The sequence below is a fragment of the Erinaceus europaeus genome, chromosome 2, assembly GCF_950295315.1.
Source record: "Erinaceus europaeus chromosome 2, mEriEur2.1, whole genome shotgun sequence".
In the NCBI taxonomy this organism is placed as follows: Eukaryota; Metazoa; Chordata; class Mammalia; order Eulipotyphla; family Erinaceidae; genus Erinaceus; species Erinaceus europaeus.
In genome coordinates this window covers 129,550,759-129,571,421 of record NC_080163.1, presented here as the reverse complement: position 1 = coordinate 129,571,421, position 20,663 = coordinate 129,550,759, and positions in this window count along the sequence as shown.

Genomic DNA, 20,663 nt, shown 5'->3' with positions numbered 1-20,663 from the left:
TCCCATTTGAGTCTTCCTGATTCATCCATGAGTCCCCCTCCCCATCTCTCCAAGCAATCCACCAAGAAAACTGTTGGGCATCCCCCCTGCTCTATCCTCCATTGCTGATACTATGGTCTATTTACATAATCATTGTTTTGCCTGAAACCCACCCTGCCTGCAGGGTATTAATTAATCCCACCAGTTAAAACCTTGGCAACAGTTGCTAAGGGAGTTTCTACCATTAGCCCACTCTTTCCTTCTCTCCACCCAGTTTCCTAGCCATTTCCTTTTCTGACTTGCCACTTTTGTTTCAAAATATATAAAAGCATTGTCTCTGATCAATAAAGACACATTGCATTCCCACTCTGCCATGAGTTCCTGGTCTCTCTCCTGCGTTGCTGAATAAGCAGCAGCCCAGGTTGGCTCCGGTCGAGTTCTCTCCAACCCAGAGAGGATGTGCCTGGGAAGGAATACCCTCATGCTAGCCCAGAATTGGCGCCCGAACAGGGACCTACCCCCCGGCTTCACAAACAAGTAACAGACATATGAAGGCGCCCCAGATAAATATACAGCCTTGGGTCTCTGCAGCCTCATGTTTTACGAAGGCACTGTGATTCTTTTTTTCCTCTTATTATTTTTCTGAGACCCCTCTGTCATGAGTGACCTTCTTCCTTGTCAAGATGAATCCCAAACTCTCTAGCCTTTTTTCATGAGACAGGTTTTCTATCTCTGGGACATTTTGCTCTGGGCCACACCTTGGTTCCTTTTGACTGTGATTGTAGAGCTTGGGAGATGTGGAGATTTCCCCTGGGACTTCCTTGACTCCCTTTCTTGTGTCTCCCACGGAGAAGGGCAACTCTAACTTGCAGAGCCTTCTCCAGAACCTTGGCACTTCCCAAGAATGGAGACACGTGGTTAATTCTACCCTCCTGACTCAATTCTTTCTTCTATGGGAAGCCATTTTTGGGAATGGGTGCCTGCAGTAATCCCGCAGGAACAGTCAGTATGAGCCTAACTGGGATTTTGAGGCCCTTTTTGAAGTAGGATGCCCTCTGGGACTCATAATGGGACATAGTGGGATCTAAAAAATCTGGTTCACAGAGCCCAAAAAACAAAACTTCCCTACCACTTCTCTCTTCCCCCCTCATTCTCTCTGAATATCTTAAGCTTGCTGTCTGCCCCCTCTGCTTTCAGTTGTGTTCTGTGAGTGAGTGAATTGAATGACTGAATTTTTTTTTGAGTGAGTTGAATGACTGAATTTTTTGTATGATCCTTTTGCTCAGAGTACTCTGAAACTTAATTGACTTTATAAAAAAATAATGGACACAGCCATGGTTTCTGGAGATGTCCAGAAACAGTCCAAAAAACCTTTTTTTTCCTCTTTTGATTTTTTTTTTAAGTCTTGGTATAAATGTGAAACATTTAGTCTTGAAAACTGTGTGATGGTTCAAATAAGATTGTACAGATCTAATTTCGTGTTTGAAATGATATGTCTTCGTAACAAAAGTTTTCTCCTCTTGTGTGTTATAGACTACATGTTGTTGTGTTTCAAGTTTGGTAAACATTTAACTTTAAGGTTAAAAGTGTAACTTTGAAGCTACATTCTTACCAGGTAGAGTTAAATGAAGGTGTTTTCAACATGATTCTCATAAAGGAATCCCCAGAAATCCAATTGGACCCCTGTCCTCTGACATTGCCCACAAGATAGAATGACTACAGCATCCCCCCCAAAACCAATGATGTGACCTGGCATGATCTGAAGAAACTGATTCACAGACTCTAAAGGACAGAACTTACCTACTACCTTTCTCTCACCCATCACTGTCTGCCCTTCTTTCTTATGCTTCACCTGTCACATTTTGGTGGTTTCAGCTCACTCTCTACAGAGAAGCAAAGTTCCAGTGGCTGTCCTCCCCCATTGAGATAGACGCATGGCATTTCTTCCCCTGGTTGTTGGCATTGGACTGACACTTCTATCGGACTTGTTGGTACACCTTTGGACACTCCCTTTACACTGCTGGACTTCTCGAGGACTGACTGTAGCATCCACGGACTTTGCAGCCAGCTGTCTCGGAACTTTGCAACTCCAGATCATCCCTCTTTCCCCTCAGCCTATCAGGCCCCCCACTCCTCCACCTACACTGCTATTCCTCTTACAGAAATGGTGTCTTTTACAGACATTCACCCATCTAAATATGGCCATTAGAAAGAGGGAGATGTTGGGAGGATGTGGTTGAGCTTGACAGGGCTCGAACCTGAGGGGTGCGTTTATCCTATTAGTCTCTCTCTCTACCAAGAGGTTGAGCAAGAAGGAACAGTAGTAACCCCAAAGGTGTGCCTCATCCTATCAGACTCCCTGCTTTACAAAGCATCCCACATTACTGATACTATGGCCATTAGATAAAAAGAAAGGGAGATGTCAGGAAGCCCCCCTGCTCCATTCTCCATTGCTGATACTATTTACATAATCATTGTTTTGCCTGAGACCTGCTCTGCCTGCAGGGTATTAACTAATTCTACCAGTTAAAACCTTGGCAACAGTTGCTAAGGGAGTTTCTACCATTAGCCCACTCTTTCCTTCTCTCCACCCAGTTTCCTAGCCATTTCCTTTTCTGACTTGCCACTTTTGTTTCAAAATATATAAAAGCATTGTCTCTGATCAATAAAGACACATTGCATTCCCACTCCGCCACAAGTTCCTGGATCCTCTCTCCTGCCACAAGTTCCTGGATCCTCTTTCCTGCCTGCGAAGCTAGCCCAGCAGAAAACAAGGGGGGAAATAATACACATGAAGGCAACTGCATCTCATTCATTCTCCACCCCCCCAAAGTGCAAGATCAGGTCACGTGAGGGAGATTGATGTGCTTCTGAACTTAAAAATGTGCTTCTTTATGATTATTAATGAAGATGGCTTAGTCATGAAAGAGCCTTGCAAACATAGCATTTTAAAAATGTATTTTCTACCTTGTTTATGAGACACAAACATATGTAATTCAGTTCAAGGGTTGAGATTTTTCTGTTATTATGTGCCAGGGATTATTTATCACACTGGCGAATAATTTCCCAGAACAAATGATCCTCGCCTTATCATCCAAATGTACTTCCCTTCCACATCCTTCATGTCATATTGAAATCTAAGGCCATAAAGTCTAACCCATGAAATAAGTCTTCTCTGGGATGGCAGCAGATGGTGTGTGTTGGTTGGTTTTCTTTTAAGTACAATGAAATTTACCACTGTCAAAGACTGACCTCCCAACTTTTTCTCAGCTGGCGATTCTGGTGTCTGAAGCTGATAAGAAATTATGCACTCAATAAAATATGAGATTACAAGGGGAAGACAAAGCCAAAATAAGCAGGAGTCCACCAGAGTAGAACCCACTTTCAACAGCCAGTGTTTCACGTCTATCACACTGATTGAAGCCATCCAGAGGTGAAAACACAAGCTCTGAGATATATGAGAATGAAGGACGATGGCTAAGGCGTCCTACTCAAAAATATAAGATGAATGTCCCAAAAAAATGTGTGCTGTACTGCTTGAAATATATTGAAAGCCTGGCAGGTTGGAATATTTCTGTGGAAGGAATATGAACTCTGATTACATTTAAAAAAAAAATTATTACACAGAGAACTTTTTATTCATATCCACAGAGCAGCAAAAGACTTATTAGAAAAGAATATCAAAATATGGATTTTTGTGCTTTTATTGGGAAAATAAAACCATATTTCAGGAAACCTCAATTTAAAAAAAAAAGAAAGAAAGAAAAGAAAAGAAGTTGCTCTTCAGCAGGGCCAACACACACACACACACACACACACACACACACACACACACACCCCAACTGGAATCCCATGTCACGATGCAACTTTAGAAAATAGTAAGAAAATAAAACAATACAAAACCAAACAAAAATTATTTCAATTCCTAAAGGGGGGAGAGAATCAAAAGAATGTTATTCATTTCTTTAACAAGGATTCTATTTACATGTGATCTGTCAGATATTTTGAGATATGTGTCCACTTGCAAAGTGTGGAATGTTCATTTTTCCTTCAATGGAACATATTTTTATGATCCTTCAAACTTGTTTTTCTGGTCATTATTCACAAACAGGCTTTGGTTGCTAGGATGCATGGCTGAACTTATGTTATGTGGAGGCAAAACCACAAGCTCTAGTATCAAGCACCATACTCATGCTCAGAGAGGTAGAAAGACTTGTTTAAGGTCACACAGTAGATGATTAAAGGAGAAAATATTGAACTAGAGGTTGAGAGCCTTGGATTCTAGTCCTAGAACTAATAGGGTCAAGTTGTGCAACTGAGAAGTGGTGTGTCTATTTTTCTACAGAAATAAACGTCTCGTCCCCTCATTATCCTTTTTATCTTTTTATATATCCTCTGTACCCAGGGAATCCTGTAGCCAGTTTTCCTGTGAATTTGGCCCATTTCTTTAGTGCACTTACATCTGGAACCTTTTTCCTCCTGTCAGCCACCAAGCCCCTTGTGTCTTTAAAGAGCCCTGCAAAATCTCTTCTCCTCCACTAAGCCCTCTGTGATGAGGTGTGAGCCAGAACTCTGCCTTCCCATTGCAAGGATTAGCACATGGGGTGCTGAACAGAAGAATACAAACAAAGAATGAGTTCATCTGGGACATGGCTGGATGTGCTAGAGCAAGTTCCAGCTGCTTCACATCTGCTCAACTGGGTTGTATTCTACATATGTCCTCAATGTCATTGCCTCAGTCTTTGGGACTCATTAGACTCTCCCTCTATTGCCATTAACAGCTAAAATTGGCGGTGGTACAAGGAGGAGAGCACATTATTATGAATATTCCTATGTTAATTTCAGTTAGACAAGGGACAGAGCTAAGCAGATGGCCACCAACATGGTGGGCCATGGTTTATCAGAAAGCATCCCCCCCCACTGCCTAAGTTCCAGATTAAGACCCTCAGTAATTATCTGAAGTTTCCACCATTTCCACTACTCCATACCAGCTTCTGGGAGGCTTGCACATTGAAATAATGTTTTTGTTACTGCCAAGATAAAATGGCCTAGTAGAAAGAGTATAAGACTAAGACCACCTGGATCAAACTTCAGCTATAACATGTTCGATAAATGGCATCTTATGACAGTTGTCTGCTTTCCATTTTTTTTTTTTTTAGTGAGGTAACTTCCTCCCTCACTAAAATGAAATGAAAAATACTTGTCCTGTATGTGGTTCGGGAAGTGAATCAGCTAAAAATAAAAGACTGTAAGAGACATGCAGGGGATCCAGGTTCAATTCCCAGCATCTTATATATCTAAGTGATGCTCTAGCATCTTTGGTATAAAAGTAAAGCTTTAAAAAAAAATCAGCTAGGGCCCTGTTCGGGGAGTCCTGAGATTCCCAAACAGACATGATGGGCCTACACCTCAAATAAATCCCTCTCTCCAATGTTACCGGTCATCTCCATCAGGAACAACAAAATAGTCCCCTTGGTGGGCCTCCCCTAGGACCTTGCCCTCAACTTGGATCAATAACAGTGGAGAATGTTCCATCTTCCAAGGGAGGATGGACAACATACTCTATGCTATACATGAGGAATATGGGTCGATATTGGGGCAGCTTGAAATGTTCCTACTCATGACCACAGAGTGTGAGCTCAGATCTAGAGGGAAACAGAGGTCACATAGGTTCCTAAGCTGAATATGGGCCCCAGACCAAATCAAATCAATGGGGTGTACAGTCAACAATATTTATACACCTTTCCCATATTTAGGAGCTACTGTCTTCCCTGATCCAGCTTTTTGTTCCTTTTCCAGCCATGACATCATCTCCCCAGACAATAACTTGGATCCACCTGTAGATCTTATTTCAGGATCAGGGGAAAAAAAATAAACTAGTATAGTCACAGGCCCTTTGGAATATAACTAAAATATGCCTACTAGCTATCTACAAAATGGAGATCCCCCCCAACTCTTCATCTGCACTACTCCAACCTTGAGGTTCATGATTAGTCAACAATTCGTTTGGCTTTGTATGTTAATTCTCTTTTCAGCCACTTTCCAGATGCTAGCATGATGCCAAACAGACTTCCCTGGACAGAAAACCCCACCAATGTGTCCTGGAGTTCTGCTTCCCCAGAATCCTGCCCCACTAGGGAAAAAGAGAGGCAGACTGGGAGTATGGATCGACCTGTCAATGCCCATGTTCAGTAGGGAAGCAATTAAAGAAGCCAGACCTTCCACCTTCTGCATCCCACAATGACCTTGGGTCCATACTCCCAGAGGATTGAAGAATAGGAAAGTTATCAGGGGAGGGGATGGGATACAGAGCTCTGGTGGTGGGAATTGTGTGGAGTTGTACCGCTCTTATTCTATGGTTTTGTCAATGTTTCCTTTTTATAAAAAAAAAAAAAAAAATTCCAGGGGCCAGGTGGTGGCACACCTGGTTGAGTCCATGTTATAATACAAAAGAACCTGGGTTCAACCCCCGGTGCCCACCTGCAGGGGAAAGCTTTGTGAGTGGTGAAGCAGGGTTGCAGGAGTCTCTCTGTCTCTCTTCCTTTCTATCCCCCTTCTTCCTCTTGATTTCTGTCTCTATTCAATAAATTTAAAAAAATACTTTTAAAAAAAATTTAAAAACTTTCCAGTTGACCTTGCAGAGAGTTGAGGTATAATTTCAAATTTACGTACAGTGAAAGCAATCTATAAAGCTTTCATTAAAGTAGAAAGTAGAGTAGAGACTGTAAACTCAGAAATGTACAGTTTGGTTAAATCTCCCACGCTGAGTACCCAAGTCAAGAAGCAGAACATGACCTCGAATTTGCCTTTGTCAGCTACGAATATCTTCTCCCACCAAGGGCAGCCACCATCCTGATTCTTTTTTTTTTTTAATTTATTTATTTTCCCTTTTGTTGCCCTTGTTGTTTTTTATTGTTGTTGTAGTTACTATTATTGTTGTTATTGATGCTGTTGTTAGATAGGACAGAAAAAAACGCAGAGAGGAGGGGAAGACAGAGAGGGGAAGAGAAAGACAGACACCTGCAGACCTGCTTCACTGCTTTTGAAGCGACTCTGCTGCAGGTGGGGAGCCAGGGGATACAACCAGTATCCTTCTGCCGGTCCTTGCGCTTTGTGCCACATGCGTTTAACTCGCTGCGCTACCGCCCGACTCCCCATCCTGATTCTAACACCAAAACTAAATTGCACCTCTTCTTATAACATACATGGATGGGATCCTACCTTATGTAATTTTTACAACTCACTGCTCTGTTAGATCTGACCAATGTGGTTGTAATTTTAAAAAATTGTTTTAATCATTATATCTCATTATGTAAATATATGAGATTTAAAATATACACTAAATTTTGATGGGAATGCACCAACAGTGCTATTAAGCAACTCAAATTTTTATGAGATAAATAAATGTAAGACATTACTATCTTCACCACATGGTCTTACCAAGAAGATATGGAAGCCTTGGGAAAATGAGTCAAGCAATGACACTGCAGTGGGAAAAGAAATGAGAAGATTGAGGATGAGATGTTTCCTGGGTAAAGAAAAAATGTAAAATGTAACCCATCATGACATGACATCTCCTGACAGCATGAGATGTTGCTAAGTGTTTTAAATTCAGGCATTTATTTCAGCAAATATTTGGGTTCCTACCATGCAACAAATGTTGGTAGTATTTCATATACTACCAACATACTGACAAAAGCCCTATGAAGTAAGGAACGCAGGCATTTTTTTCCCCCTAGTGATGGGATAAACCGGAAGCCTAGTCTGGTGTGCAGCTACAAGTGGCTGGCAGGAAGGAGAAAAGTCATTCATTTATCCATTCACTCATTCATTCAACCAAGATTTTCTGAGTTTTGGGATGTACTAGACACTATGTGCCATGTTAGTCATCAAGTATTATTGGTATGCATGAGACCCCTTCTGTTTCATTTGGTTTAAATCCCCCCTGCTTAACACTATTCTATTTACATAACCACTTCATTCTATTTATATAACCGCTGTTAACAAGCACCTCCCTCCAGGGCATTGGTTCAATCCCCACTGTTTCATGATATGTTTTTGCTCCACCCCCCCTCCTTGTCACACTCTGATTGTCACCAGTCACTTTTCTCTCCACCCTCTCTATGTCACACCCTGTTTCCACCCTACTTGTCAAGTATATATAAAGACAGCATTGTGAGTTTTAGAGTACTTTACCTTTAGTTTAGCTCAGCTCGGCTTAGATTGTGCTGCGTCCTGCATGAATAAAGAGATACTGCTCAACTATGAGTCCCTGGTCGTCTGTTACCTGCCCGTGAAGCCAGCCCGGCGAAAACAACATAACCCATCGAAAACGACAAAGTATGACAGATAGTCAACAATGGTAGAGAATATTCCATCCTCCGAAGGAACATACTCTATGCTATACCTGAGGAAAATGGGTCCTGATATTGGGGTAGCTTGGAACATTCCTACTCATGACCACAGAATGTGAGCTCAGATATAGAGGGATGCAGAGGTCACAAAGGCTCCTAAGCTGATTATGGGCCTCAGATCAGATCAAATCGAAGGAGTTTATAGTCAACAATATTTATACACCTTTCCTATATTTGGGAGCTACTCTCTTCTCTGATCCAGCTTTCTGTTCCTTTTCCAGCCATGAAAGCATCTCCCCAGACAATAACTTCAATCCACCTGCCTATCAGACGTCAGGCTCAGGGGGAAAAAAAAACAAAAAACTAGTATAGCCATGGGCCCTTTGGAATATTTATTTTTTTATATTTATTTATTCCTTTTTGTTGCCCTTGTTTTATTATTGTAGTTATTATTGTTGTTGTTGATGTTGTTGTTGTTGGATAGGACAGAGAGAAAATCGAGAGAGAAGAAGACAGAGAGGGAGAGAGAAAGATAGACACCTGCAGACCTGCTTCACTGCTTGTGAAGCGACTCCCCTGCAGGTGGGGAGCCGGGGGCTCGAACCAGGATCCTTTTGCTGGTCCTTGCGCTTTGCACCATGTATGCTTAACCCGCTGTGCTACCACCTGACTCCTGGCCCTTTGGAATATAACTAAAACATGCCTACTAGCTATCTACCAAATGGAGATCCCCCCCTCCCCAACTCTTCATCTGCACTACTCCAGCCTTTAGGTTCATGATTAGTCAACAATTCGTTTGGCTTTGTATGTTAATTCTCTTTTCAGGCACCAGGCTCCAGATGCTAGCATGATGCCAATCAGACTTCCCTGGACAGAAAACCCCACCAATGTGTCCTGGAGCTCTGCTTCCCCAGAACCCTGCCCCACTAGGGAAAAAGAGAGGCAGGCTGGGACTATGGATCCACCTGTCAGTGCTCATGTTCAGCGGGGAAGCAATTACAGAAGCCAGACCTTCTACCTTCTGCATCTCACAATGACCTTGGGTCCATACTCCCAGAGGGTTAAAGAACAGGAAAGCTATCAAGGGAGGGGACGGGACACGGAGTTCTGGTGGTGGGAATTGTGTGGAGTTGTACCCCTCTTATCCTATGGTTTTGTCAGTGTTTCCTTTTTATAAATAAATTTTTAAAAAAAGATAAAAAAATGTAACAGATAGAAGTCCTTACATCAACTGTAGTGCAGGTCAATGGAACATAGCAGTGTCATCAAGTGCTTATAGAAGGTGGACGGTGTGTTCCTAGAGCCTGGTGCATGAGTATGACAGCGGGAGGACAAATCTCCTGTAGAACTGATGGTTGAGTTGAAGAATAAGTTGAAGGAAACAGATGAGATGGAAAGGAAAAGTACTTCAAGTGGAGGGAACAAGACAGGGGTGAGGCCAAAGGATGCTCTGATGAAATGGCATCTCAGGTACCACACTAAAGAGTTTTGTATTTACACTGGGAGTAAAAGAAAAGTTGCTCTCCAAGTAGCATATTCTCAAAATGCCATGAAATTCAACAAGAAAACATGATCCAATAGTCACTTACTGTGCACTAGCTATTAAGGAGGGCACTGAAATCCACACAATTAAATTTTTAAATAAAATAGACTCTGAATGAGCTTCTTATATCTCACTTACAAGGCTCGACTAAGAGAAGACATTGCTTGCTTGGCAAAACCATCCATCACTTTACAAAAGGAATGGGCAAGTGGGTCTTCTGACTATGAGGTTTCTACAAAGTTCTTCTTAGCTAAGAAGAGGGAATTCATTTGATCATCCATAGCAAATTGTGTATTGACTGAGGCATCCAAGTCTACACTGGCCCTTGTGACTGCTCTTCTGTTGCCACCTGCATGACCTCAACATCACCTTGGGGACTGCAATGTGAGGTTTTGGTTTTTCAACTGGATTTGAGGTTTTTCTGCCTGCCAAAGGACACTAAATTTGAGAGGCACAGCCTTACATGGAGCTCCCCAGAGGGGAGGGCAGTGCCTGGATTATACCTAGTCCATTGCCACGAAATGAAGGGTCTTCTCATTTGATAATAATGATGTTTTTAAAGTCATTGCTAAGTACAGCAAGGGCCTTTCTCCAAGAGTGTGAAACAACCCTTATGTTTCCTATCAAAAGGAGAACAAAAATAAGGCTCTACAATTTCTCACATTAGAGGTGGTGTCATATACTGCTCTTTTGCAGTGTTTGGCAACCTTGATGTATTTGCCTTTTTATTAGCTACATTCTCAAGCCCAGCAAAGGTTTGGCTTCTCAATATGTTTTGAATTAGATTCATGAATGCTATAAAAAAAATACTGGCCGGAATTAAGCTAATAAAGTCCTAAAATACTAAAAGAACTGCTATTGCCGTGTGAGTCAAGTACTTTTTTTTTTCCTGAGAATTTGGGTACCTGGGTTGAATATATATTTTTATAGCATCATAGATTCAGGAATGGAGGAAAGATGAGAAACCTACTTGGTAATCCACCTGATGCTCTATTCTGTTCTATAGCACTCCAAGTGATGCTTTTATTTTCTCTCTGTTGATCAAATACTTGCAGTTACTTGTGGCTCAGTCAGCCTCATTTTGGACACCAAATAGGTCACTCAATGTATTATAATCCACCCATATTTTTATGATCTGTTCAATAACTATCACATGCCTTGAAGAAAAGCAAGGATATTATAGCAGCCCTATTTTTTAAGGCAGAGACAGAAAGACGGAGAGGAAGAGGGAGAGGGAGAGGGAGAGAGAGAGAGAGACTAAGAGAGGCCATTGGAAGCACCAATGCTTCCTTAAGTGTGGTGGGGACTGGGCTGGAACCTTGGTCAGGTACATGACAAAGAAGCACACTATCTAAATGAGGTATTTTGCTAGCCTTTCTAGTAGCCCTATTCTAAAACAAGGAAGACAGAATTAAGTTAACATAGCTGATTCTGTTGATTTTTGGTTATCCTGATTGTCTTTTCCACATTTCCTTTACATACATGATTTATAATTCCCTAACCATCAAGATATTCGGCTGCATTAAAACTGCCATCTAAATGGAGGGGAAAAGTCTTCACACTCAAGTGTTGTAAAACAAAATGGTGGCCACAGGATAAAATGAAGGAAAGAGAAGAAGCAAAGTTAAGGATCTTTTAATTTTCCAAGGAAGAAACAGGAAATAAATATGACACTCATGCTTAATCATTGCATATTGGGAATTTAAAAGTCTTTGAATGCCTAGTGGGAAAGGCATTTTTTTTCTTGCAGGGTTGTTGCTGGGACTCGGTGCCTGCACTACAAATCCACTGCTCCTGGAGGCTATTTTTTCCCTTTTGTTGCCCTTGTTGTTTATTGTTGTTGTTGTTATTGCTGTAATTGTTGTTGGATAGGACAGAGAGAGGATGGGAAGACAGAGCAGGGGAGAGAAAGATAGACACCTGCAGACCTGCTTCACCGCTTGTGAAATGACCCCCTGCAGGTAGGGAACCAGGGGCTCAAACCAGGATCCTTATGCCGGTCCTTGTGTGCTTAACCCGCTGCATTACCACCTGGCTCCCGGGACAGATATTTTATTAACAGAGCTCTCAAATCCAGTGGTAAGCATGTATAATAGAACAAAACTTTACACTATTAAACTCTTGTCAAGAAGTAGATAGGAAAACAACATCCGGGTGTCTTAGTATTCTACTAAAGATATTTTGAGCTACTTCCTTCCATGTTATACCCTAAGTTACAACAAAAAAAATGTGCACTTCCTAAAGAAAGGTAAATGATCAATTTATATTGCATCTGTAACAAGACAATGGAGAAACACAGAGACAGACAAATGGGATACAAAGATAGCTGGACAGAAACAAAAGCTTTCAACTAACGATGAAACCAAGTAAGCTTTTCAGAAATATTTTTAGCCAATTATTTCAAATGTGTTTTAGTTATTTTAAGAAAGATTTATTCACTTTATAAGATATATAAGAGAAGGAGAAAGGGAAAGAGAAGAGAAAAAAGAGAAAGGCCAAACAAAGCATTGTTCAATTCTGGCATACACAATGCCAAAGATTGGACCTGGGGACTCTGCATGCCAAGGTTTGCATTCTACAGCTAAACTATCTCTTCCTGACCCCTGCAATCATGTTTACAATGTTTAAGACCATTATTCTGTCCTGGTAGCTAAGTAAATAAAGTTTATCAGAGTACAATGTAATTCAGAGGTTCTTGTTTATTTCTTGAAACTTTAGAGTAACAGCAATTAGTAACTTGGAGAAGCACAATGATGCTAAGATAACTGTCCTGTGAGAGAAGAAAAGCAGACAAGGAAGTGTAGTGCCATCCTGCTGGATTGGGAGGGCACCGCTGTTGTCTGTACACCTCACTAAAGGCATGAAGCTCAAATTCCCAGAAACAGAGAAGTATTGAAGTGGTTGTCAGGGGCTGAGAGTAGGGCAAATTACTGTGTTGGTCCGAAAATAGAAATGAATTTCCTGTTCTTTTTTTTTTTTTTTTTTTTTTTAAGAAATTGAGAGGGGAGGGGAAGATAGAGAGGTGGAGAGAAAGATACCTTCATTTTGAAATTTGAAGGAAATTTCCTGTTCTAAAAGGACCAGGTCTGAGAAGCTAGCATCTCGCATAGTGAGTATTGTTCATAAGACTGTACTGAAGGACTGGTGGAATAGCTCACTTGGATACTGTGCTACTTTGCTTTATGTATGACAAGGTTTGAGTCTGGCCTCCACTGCACTGAAGGGAACTTTGGTGCTGTGGTTTCTCTCTCTCTCTCTCTCTCCCTGCCTTTCTCCCTCTATGAAAAAAAAAAAAAGACAGCACTGTATATCTGAAAGCTGTCAATAGAAAATATTTCTATCAAAAAGGTTTATGTATTATGTGTAAAAGAAAATGAAGAAGAAGGAAAAGGGATAGAGAAGTCAGAGCATTGCTCAGCTCTGTCACAGGTGGTGCCAGGGAGTGAACTTGTGAACTCTGGGGTTTCTGGCATGAAAGTGAGTGCTGTGCTCTGGAAAACTCTCAGAAGTCTAGAAATGGCCCTACTCTATGACCCAGCAATTCCTCTCCTGGGAATATATCCTAAGGAATCAAACACACCTATCCAAAAAGATATGTGTATACCTATGTTCATAGGAGCACAATTTGTAATAGCCAAAACTTGGAAGCCACCTAGGTATCAACAACAGATGAGTGGCTGAGAAAGTTGTGGTATATATACACAATGGAGTACTACTCAGATATTATGAATAATACATTCACCTTTTTCAGCTCATCTTGGATGAAGTTTGAAGGAATCATGTTAAGGGAGATAAGCCAGAAAGAGAAGGATGAATATGGGATGATCTCACTTATGAACATAAAGTGGAAACACAAAGCAGAGCTTGAACTAGGGTTGGTGTATTGCACCAAAGTAAAGAACTCTAGGACAAGGAGATTTTAGGTCCTAGGTACATGATGGTGGAAGAGGACCTAGGCTGTGGGTAAAAGTGTTTTTCAGAAAACAGAGAAAATTTACACCTCTACTACTGCAAACCATTAATATCCCAGTTTAAAAAAAAAGAAAGAATATCAATTTTCATGCCTGAGTCACAGAGGTTGTAGACTCAGTCCCTGGTGCAAACTTATGCCAAAGATAACTAGGCTCTGACCCTCTCTCTCCACCTCCTCCCCTTCCTTTCTCATAAAAATAAATAAATAAATCTTTCAAATATAAATAAAGTGAATGCTTTGACAAGTTGTACTACTTCCCTAGTCCAGAGAGATGACTAAGCAGATAGAGTGCATGTGAGGCCCTAGGTTTGATCACCCCTTCCCTCTCACGAAAAAAATAAATCATCAATAATAAAAAAAAAAGATATGGGGCCAGGTGGTGGCACACTTGGTTGAGCACACATGTTACAGTGTGCAAAGGCCTAGATTCAAGCCCCGGTCCCCACCTGCAGGGCGAAAGCTTCTCAAGTGGTAAGGAAGCAGGACTACAAGTGTCTCTCTGTCTCTCTCCTCTATCTCCTCTCCCCTTTCAACTCCTCTTGGTATCTATCCAATAATAGATAGATAGATAGATAGATAGATAGATAGATAGATAGATAGATAGATAGATAGATAGATAGATACAGGCTTCTGAAATGAATTTTAACTCTGTCCTCAAGGTTCTGCTAGGATTATCCTACCCCCTCTCATGAAATGTTAAGAGTTCAAGAAGCTGTCTGAGGGTGCCTATCTAAACACCCACTCAGACAGCTGCATTCTTTGTCTGGACACCTTCACTAATGGATGCCCATAGCCCTCCCACAGCAGAAAGTCATCCTCCACAAGGACCTGTAACCCACCTCCCACTCACTAGCTCCTGTTGGACCTGTTCTGCTTTCTAGGGTCACACCCCACACAGCTGCTCCCTCCCAAGTGTTAGCAGTGAGTCATCAAGAGACAGCACACTTGTACCCCACCCTCTGGGGCTGCTCCAAGTTGTACATCACAGTTTCTTCCAGAGTTCCTTCCAGAACTCCATACCACCAATTGTGGTATGGAAGCCACTTTCTATATGAGAAGGACTATCCCAGCCTTTCTGTTATGTGCCAGACTTGTATCTTATTGCTGTTTCCCTTTTTTAGATTCTGTGATAGCCAAGCAAAAAATGATATATGAGAATTTAGTTTTTCATCAGCACAGGGTAGTAAACAAATCTGTTGTCCTCAAAATATGTCTTGGTCAAAGAAGTTATTTCGTGGAAGGAACTCTGAAGGCAGAACAAATAGTACCTTTCAAAGATGAGGGCATTTTAGTGACTCAGAGGATAGGGTTCACTCTATCTATGCAAGCGAGGCCCTGGTATTTGATTCCATTTCTCTTAGCCTCATAAAAATAAAGACTTTAAAAAATATATTCCACTTTTTTTATTAGTGATTTAATAATTATTAACAAGATTGTAATATAACAGGGGTACAGTTCCACACAGTTCCCACCACCAGAGTTCCATATACCATCCCCTCCACTGGAAGCTTCCCTACCCTTTATCTCTCTGGGAGTATGGACCAAAATTTTTTATGGGGTGCACGAGGTGGGAGGTCTGGCAATAAAGATAAGGATATCTTCTATGGAAGAGCTATCCAATAGATGAGGCAGAACTGAAACCTAAATGCCTTTGGAAGTATGTAAGGAGGTAAATGACAAGTACTGAATAGTCTTGCTAATATGTAGTATCTAGAGGAAACACATGAACTTTCGAAAGAAGAAGAAATTTAGAAAGCTAGGGTGAAAGGAAGGAAGGAAGGAAGGAAGGAAGGAAGGAAGGAAGGAAGGGAGGAAGGGAGGAGCCAAACTGTCTCTAAGCCCTGTGAGAACTATGATAGTTATCATGGGGGGTGGGGGTGGCGGTGGGGGAGTCAGAGCTTTGATGGTCTATGTGGTGTGGAAATATTCTCCTGTACTGTTACAACTCTGTAAACCATTATCAAATCATTAATACATAATATTTAAATCTAAATGTATTTGTATTATTGTTCCTTTTAAAAATGATCTATTTAATTATTTATTAACATGGGAGAGAGAGAGAGAGAGAACCATATGTGATGTTGGGAATCAAACCTGAGACCTCATGAAATAAGCACTTTTCATCTACAACTAAAAGAGAAGACAATACAATGTGGATAAATTGAATTAAATAAAGATGAGGGAGTGGTGGTGTATTGTACCAAAGGGATGTATTGTACCAAAGGGATGCATTGGATCGACCTTCTCGTGGTGCATCCCGTGAGTACCCATTTATTGGGGAAACTGACGATCCTTCCTAGCCGACTGAATCCACATGGATCCCAGTCACTTTCAAAGCCAGCAACAAGCAGACATCAGGCTCAACCTGACGCTGTTGACTGGCTACGGAAGAAGTGCAAATGCTAGAAGAAGAAGAAGACCAAAGTAAAGGACAGGGGGGAGGATTCAGGTCCTGGATCATGATGGCAGAGGAGGACCTAGTCAGGGTCTCATAAGACCATTTCTCTGATGGGACTCGGGCAGTAGCGCAGCGGGTTAAGCGCACATGGAGTGAAGAGCAAGGACCAGCTTAAGGATCCTGGTTCGAGCCCCTGGCTCCCCACCTGCAGGGAAGTCACTTCACAGGCAGTGAAGCAGGTCTGCAGGTGTCTGTCTTTCCCCCCTCTGTCTTCCCCTCCTCTCTCCATTTCTCTCTGTCCTATCCAACAACAACGACATCAATAACCACAACAATGTTTAAACAACAAGGGAAACAAAAAGGAAAATAAATAATAATAATAATAATAAAAGACCATTTCTCTGAAAGGGAGTTCCTTTCTGTCATTCTCCCACCTTCACTCTTTGACTCCTCCTTATTGTCCAAGACCCTAAAGGCTTTTCTGACTCCCGACTCCGCTACCCACTCTGAGTTGTGTGCTGTCTCTTTTGTCCCCAGTACACCCTGAATTAATCACAGCACTGCTGTTGCCAGTGCTTATTAATGTAAACTCTTGGCTGTGAGTTTTTTTTAAAAGCTTTAAAATGTTTGGTATCTCTGTGTTCCACAGAACCAGGTGGTGCCTCACACATGGCAGGGTTCTAGGAAATACTTCACAACATTTGTTTCACCTTTGCCAAAATTTCCATCCCCTTTTCTTCCAAACTTACCATCCTCTTCTCTAATGATTTTCTCCCTCATTCCCTCCTTTAGGGGGGGTAGGGAATTAATGGTTTACAGTTGACAATAAAATACAGTATTTTGTACCTGTGTAACATTTCTCACTTTTCCACATTAATACTCTAACCCCCACCTAGGTCCTCCTCCACCATCATGTTCCAGGACCTGAACCCTCCCTTCTGCCCCAGAGTCCTTTACTTTGGTGTAATACACCACCACCCCCTCATCTTTATTTAATTCAATTTATCCACATTGTATTGTCTTCTCTTTTAGTTGTAAGATGAAAAGTGCTTATTTCAACTTTTTTTTGTTTTGTTGTTGTTGTTACCAGACTTATTGCAGCCTGTTCAACTCCACCACTCCTGGTGAGAATTTTTTTTCCCTTTCGATAGAGGGAGAGAGAACAGACACACAGAACTGCTCCACCACCTGTGAAGCTTCTCTCCTGTAAGCACCTCTGTGGGAAAGGGTGGGGCTTAAATCCAGGCCATGGCACTTAGTAATGGTGAGCCACCACCTGGCCTACATATTTATGTGTGTGTTTGTGTGTGTGTGCGTGTGCACACGCGCCTCCAGGTTATCCCTGGGGCTTGGTGCCTGCACTACAAATCTACTATTCCACTATTATTTATTTATTTATTTTGGCTAGGGCAAAGAGAAATTGGGGGGGGGAGATTGAAAGGGGGATAGAGGGAGTCCGGCAATAGCACAGTGGATTAAGATCATGTGGCACAAAGCACAAGGACCAGCCTAAGGATCCCGGTTCCTGCCCCTGGTTCCCCACCTGCAGGAGAGTCACTTCACAGGCAGTGAAGCAGGTCTGCAGGTGTCTTTCTCTCCCCCTCTCTGTCTTCCCCCTTCTCTCCATTTCTCTTTGTCCTATCCAACAACTATGACATCAGTAACTACAACAATAAAACAAGGGCAACAAAAGGTAATACATAAATAAATAAATATTTTTAAAAGGGGGGAGAGAAAGACACCTGCAGACCTATTTCATTGCTTGTGAAGTTACTCCCCTGCAGGTGGGGAGCTGGGAGCTCAAACTGGGATCCTTGCCTGGGTCCCTGTGCTTTGAATTATGTGCACTTAAACCGGTGACATGAGTGATCATTCCAACGTTATGAAAGAAGCAGGCCTAGGCGGGGGAGATGGTACAATGGCTATGGCTATGCAAACAGACTCTCATGCTTGAGGCTCCAAAGTACAGGTTCAATTCCCTGCACCAGGATAAACCAGAACTGAGCAATGCTATGGGGGAAAGCATGCATAGGATGAACCCCTGCTCACATGCCTCCCCCCGCCCCAACCTGCTCCTTTCAGAGGCCTTCTCATGAGCAAGACCAACAGCAGTAGAAAGATGTACAGTGTTAAGAGGCTGGGTGGTGGTGTACCTGGTTGAATACACATGTTACAGTACGAAAGGATCCAGGTTGAAGCCTCCAGTCCCCACCTGCAGGGGGAAAACTTTGCAAGTGGTGAAGCAGTGCTGCAGGTGTCTCTCTGTCTTTCTCCCTCTCTGTTTCTCCCTCCCCTCTTGATTTCTGACTGTCTTTATCTAACAAATAAAAATAATTAAAAAAATTTTTTTAAATGAAGTACAGTGTTGGTACAGTGCATGCACATGTGCAAATGGTCCTGCACAGATTGCCTCGGAGTCTTGCAAAATGAAGACATGGGTGAGGTTTCCTTGGGCTTTGGAAAATTGATATCCTGTTATGAGTGAGAAGGCCCTTTGCTCTGGAAACGTTTTTTTTTATTGCCATCAGGCTTATTGCTAGGACTTAGTGCCTGCATAATGAATTCAGCACTCCCTGCAGTCCTTTTTCTTTTTCTTTTTTTCTCCCTTTTTATTTGACAAGATAGAGAGAAACTTAAAGAGGGAAAAGAGAGACACTTCTAGCACTGCTTCACCACTCACGAGGCTTCTTCCTGCAGGTGGGAACTGGGGACTTGAACCAGGTTGCTGGTGCATAGCAACATGAATGCTCATCCAGGCAATATCTTGGTAAAGTAAATCAGTCTTGTTGAACAACTATCCACTCCACATACATCAGAAGTTCAGATTATCCTAACCAGATACAAAGAGTCATTTGCAGGGCCACAGACACCAGGCAGCCTGAATATGAGCCAGTGTGATGGCCCAGATGGGCCTCAAACCACTTGTCCTCACATTCGTGGCCTTGTGCGTAACCCATCTGTTTCTGTCACACCCCCTCCCCTTCTTTATTTCATGTCACTTACCACTTTTTTCCTTAATCTCAAAAATGAGGCACAAGTTAAAGATTTTGCAGAAGGCTATATTCTCTGACATTGAGGGGGGCGGAATCTGGTGTTTATTAAATTGGGTTATTTAAACCAACTGTGATTTGTTCTTAATTTACGGCAGTGACAGACAAAAGCCAAGAGAGAGAGAGAGAGAGAAACGGAGAGATAGGAGAGGGAGAGATAGAGAGGGAGAGAGAGAGAGAGAGAGAGAGAGAGAAGGATGTGCATTGCCTTTGTACAGGATCCAGGATTTGGGCACATTTAGGGGAATAAACAATTTAAAAATCCAGGCAACCACAAGTTGGAGGAAAGGAAAATAAATTCACATTTGAAATCTGTTATGCAATGAAACTAGTGGGACAGCTGACTAGAGCATAGGGGTCCCCCTTTACTGCTGCTTCCACGGGGAGGGGGGTACACTTCATGAGATGCCCAAGATGCCAACATGGCTTTCAAGAATAAATTAACAGTCATTACAATCTGTTAACCTCTGGAAGTGCAGAGTTTAGCATAAAGCCTCTCCGAACCACACTGGTAATAGCATCACCTGAGCTTTGGACTAGTAAGGCATCTCTTTTGTGATGCAGCCCAGGTTCAAGCCTGTCTCCATAGCACTGAATGAAGCTTCAGTGCTGAAGTACCTTTCCCTCTCTCTCTCTCTCTCTCTCTCTCTCCCTCTCTCTATCTGAAAAAAATTGACCCAGTGTGGTGAAGTCTTAGCAACAACAAAAATTTAATAATAATCACTGACCATTTCAACATAACTCAAAACATATTAACTGGACACTTATATTGTGCTGGATACTGCTGCATACTTTAGGAAAATCTTAACCTTCAGGACAACATCTGAGTCAGCTGCTTTGCTACAAATAAACGTACTTCTGGAATGATCACAACTCAGCACTGTTAACCATCCAGGATGCTTGCAACTGGATGAGATTTTTAACCCAGCTTTAGTTGACTCCTAAATATTGGTCACATCATGTAGTTGACTCCCAAATATATTTTCTTTCAGTCACATCATGATTCTTGCTCTGTTATCAGGCTGTGTTATGGGGTAAAGTGTCCTATTTACTGGGGAGTCTATCTGGCCCTAGCAGTGAACTATTGAATTTACTTATTTATCTTTTGATTCCATGGATATTCAATAGAACAGCACAGAATCCAAATGTTCACCAGAGGACGAGACTCCCTGTTTTCATAGAGCCTATAAATCAATAAATACATATCACAGGCAAAGATGCTAACAGAAATAAGGAAGACAATAGCCCAGAAGCAATAGATAGATCTGGTAGAGGGCAAGCTCCACATGTTTGAGGTTATTGGTTCAATACCCAGTGCCACATGTACCAGAGTGGTGCTCTGCTTCTCTCTCTTCTACCCTCTGTC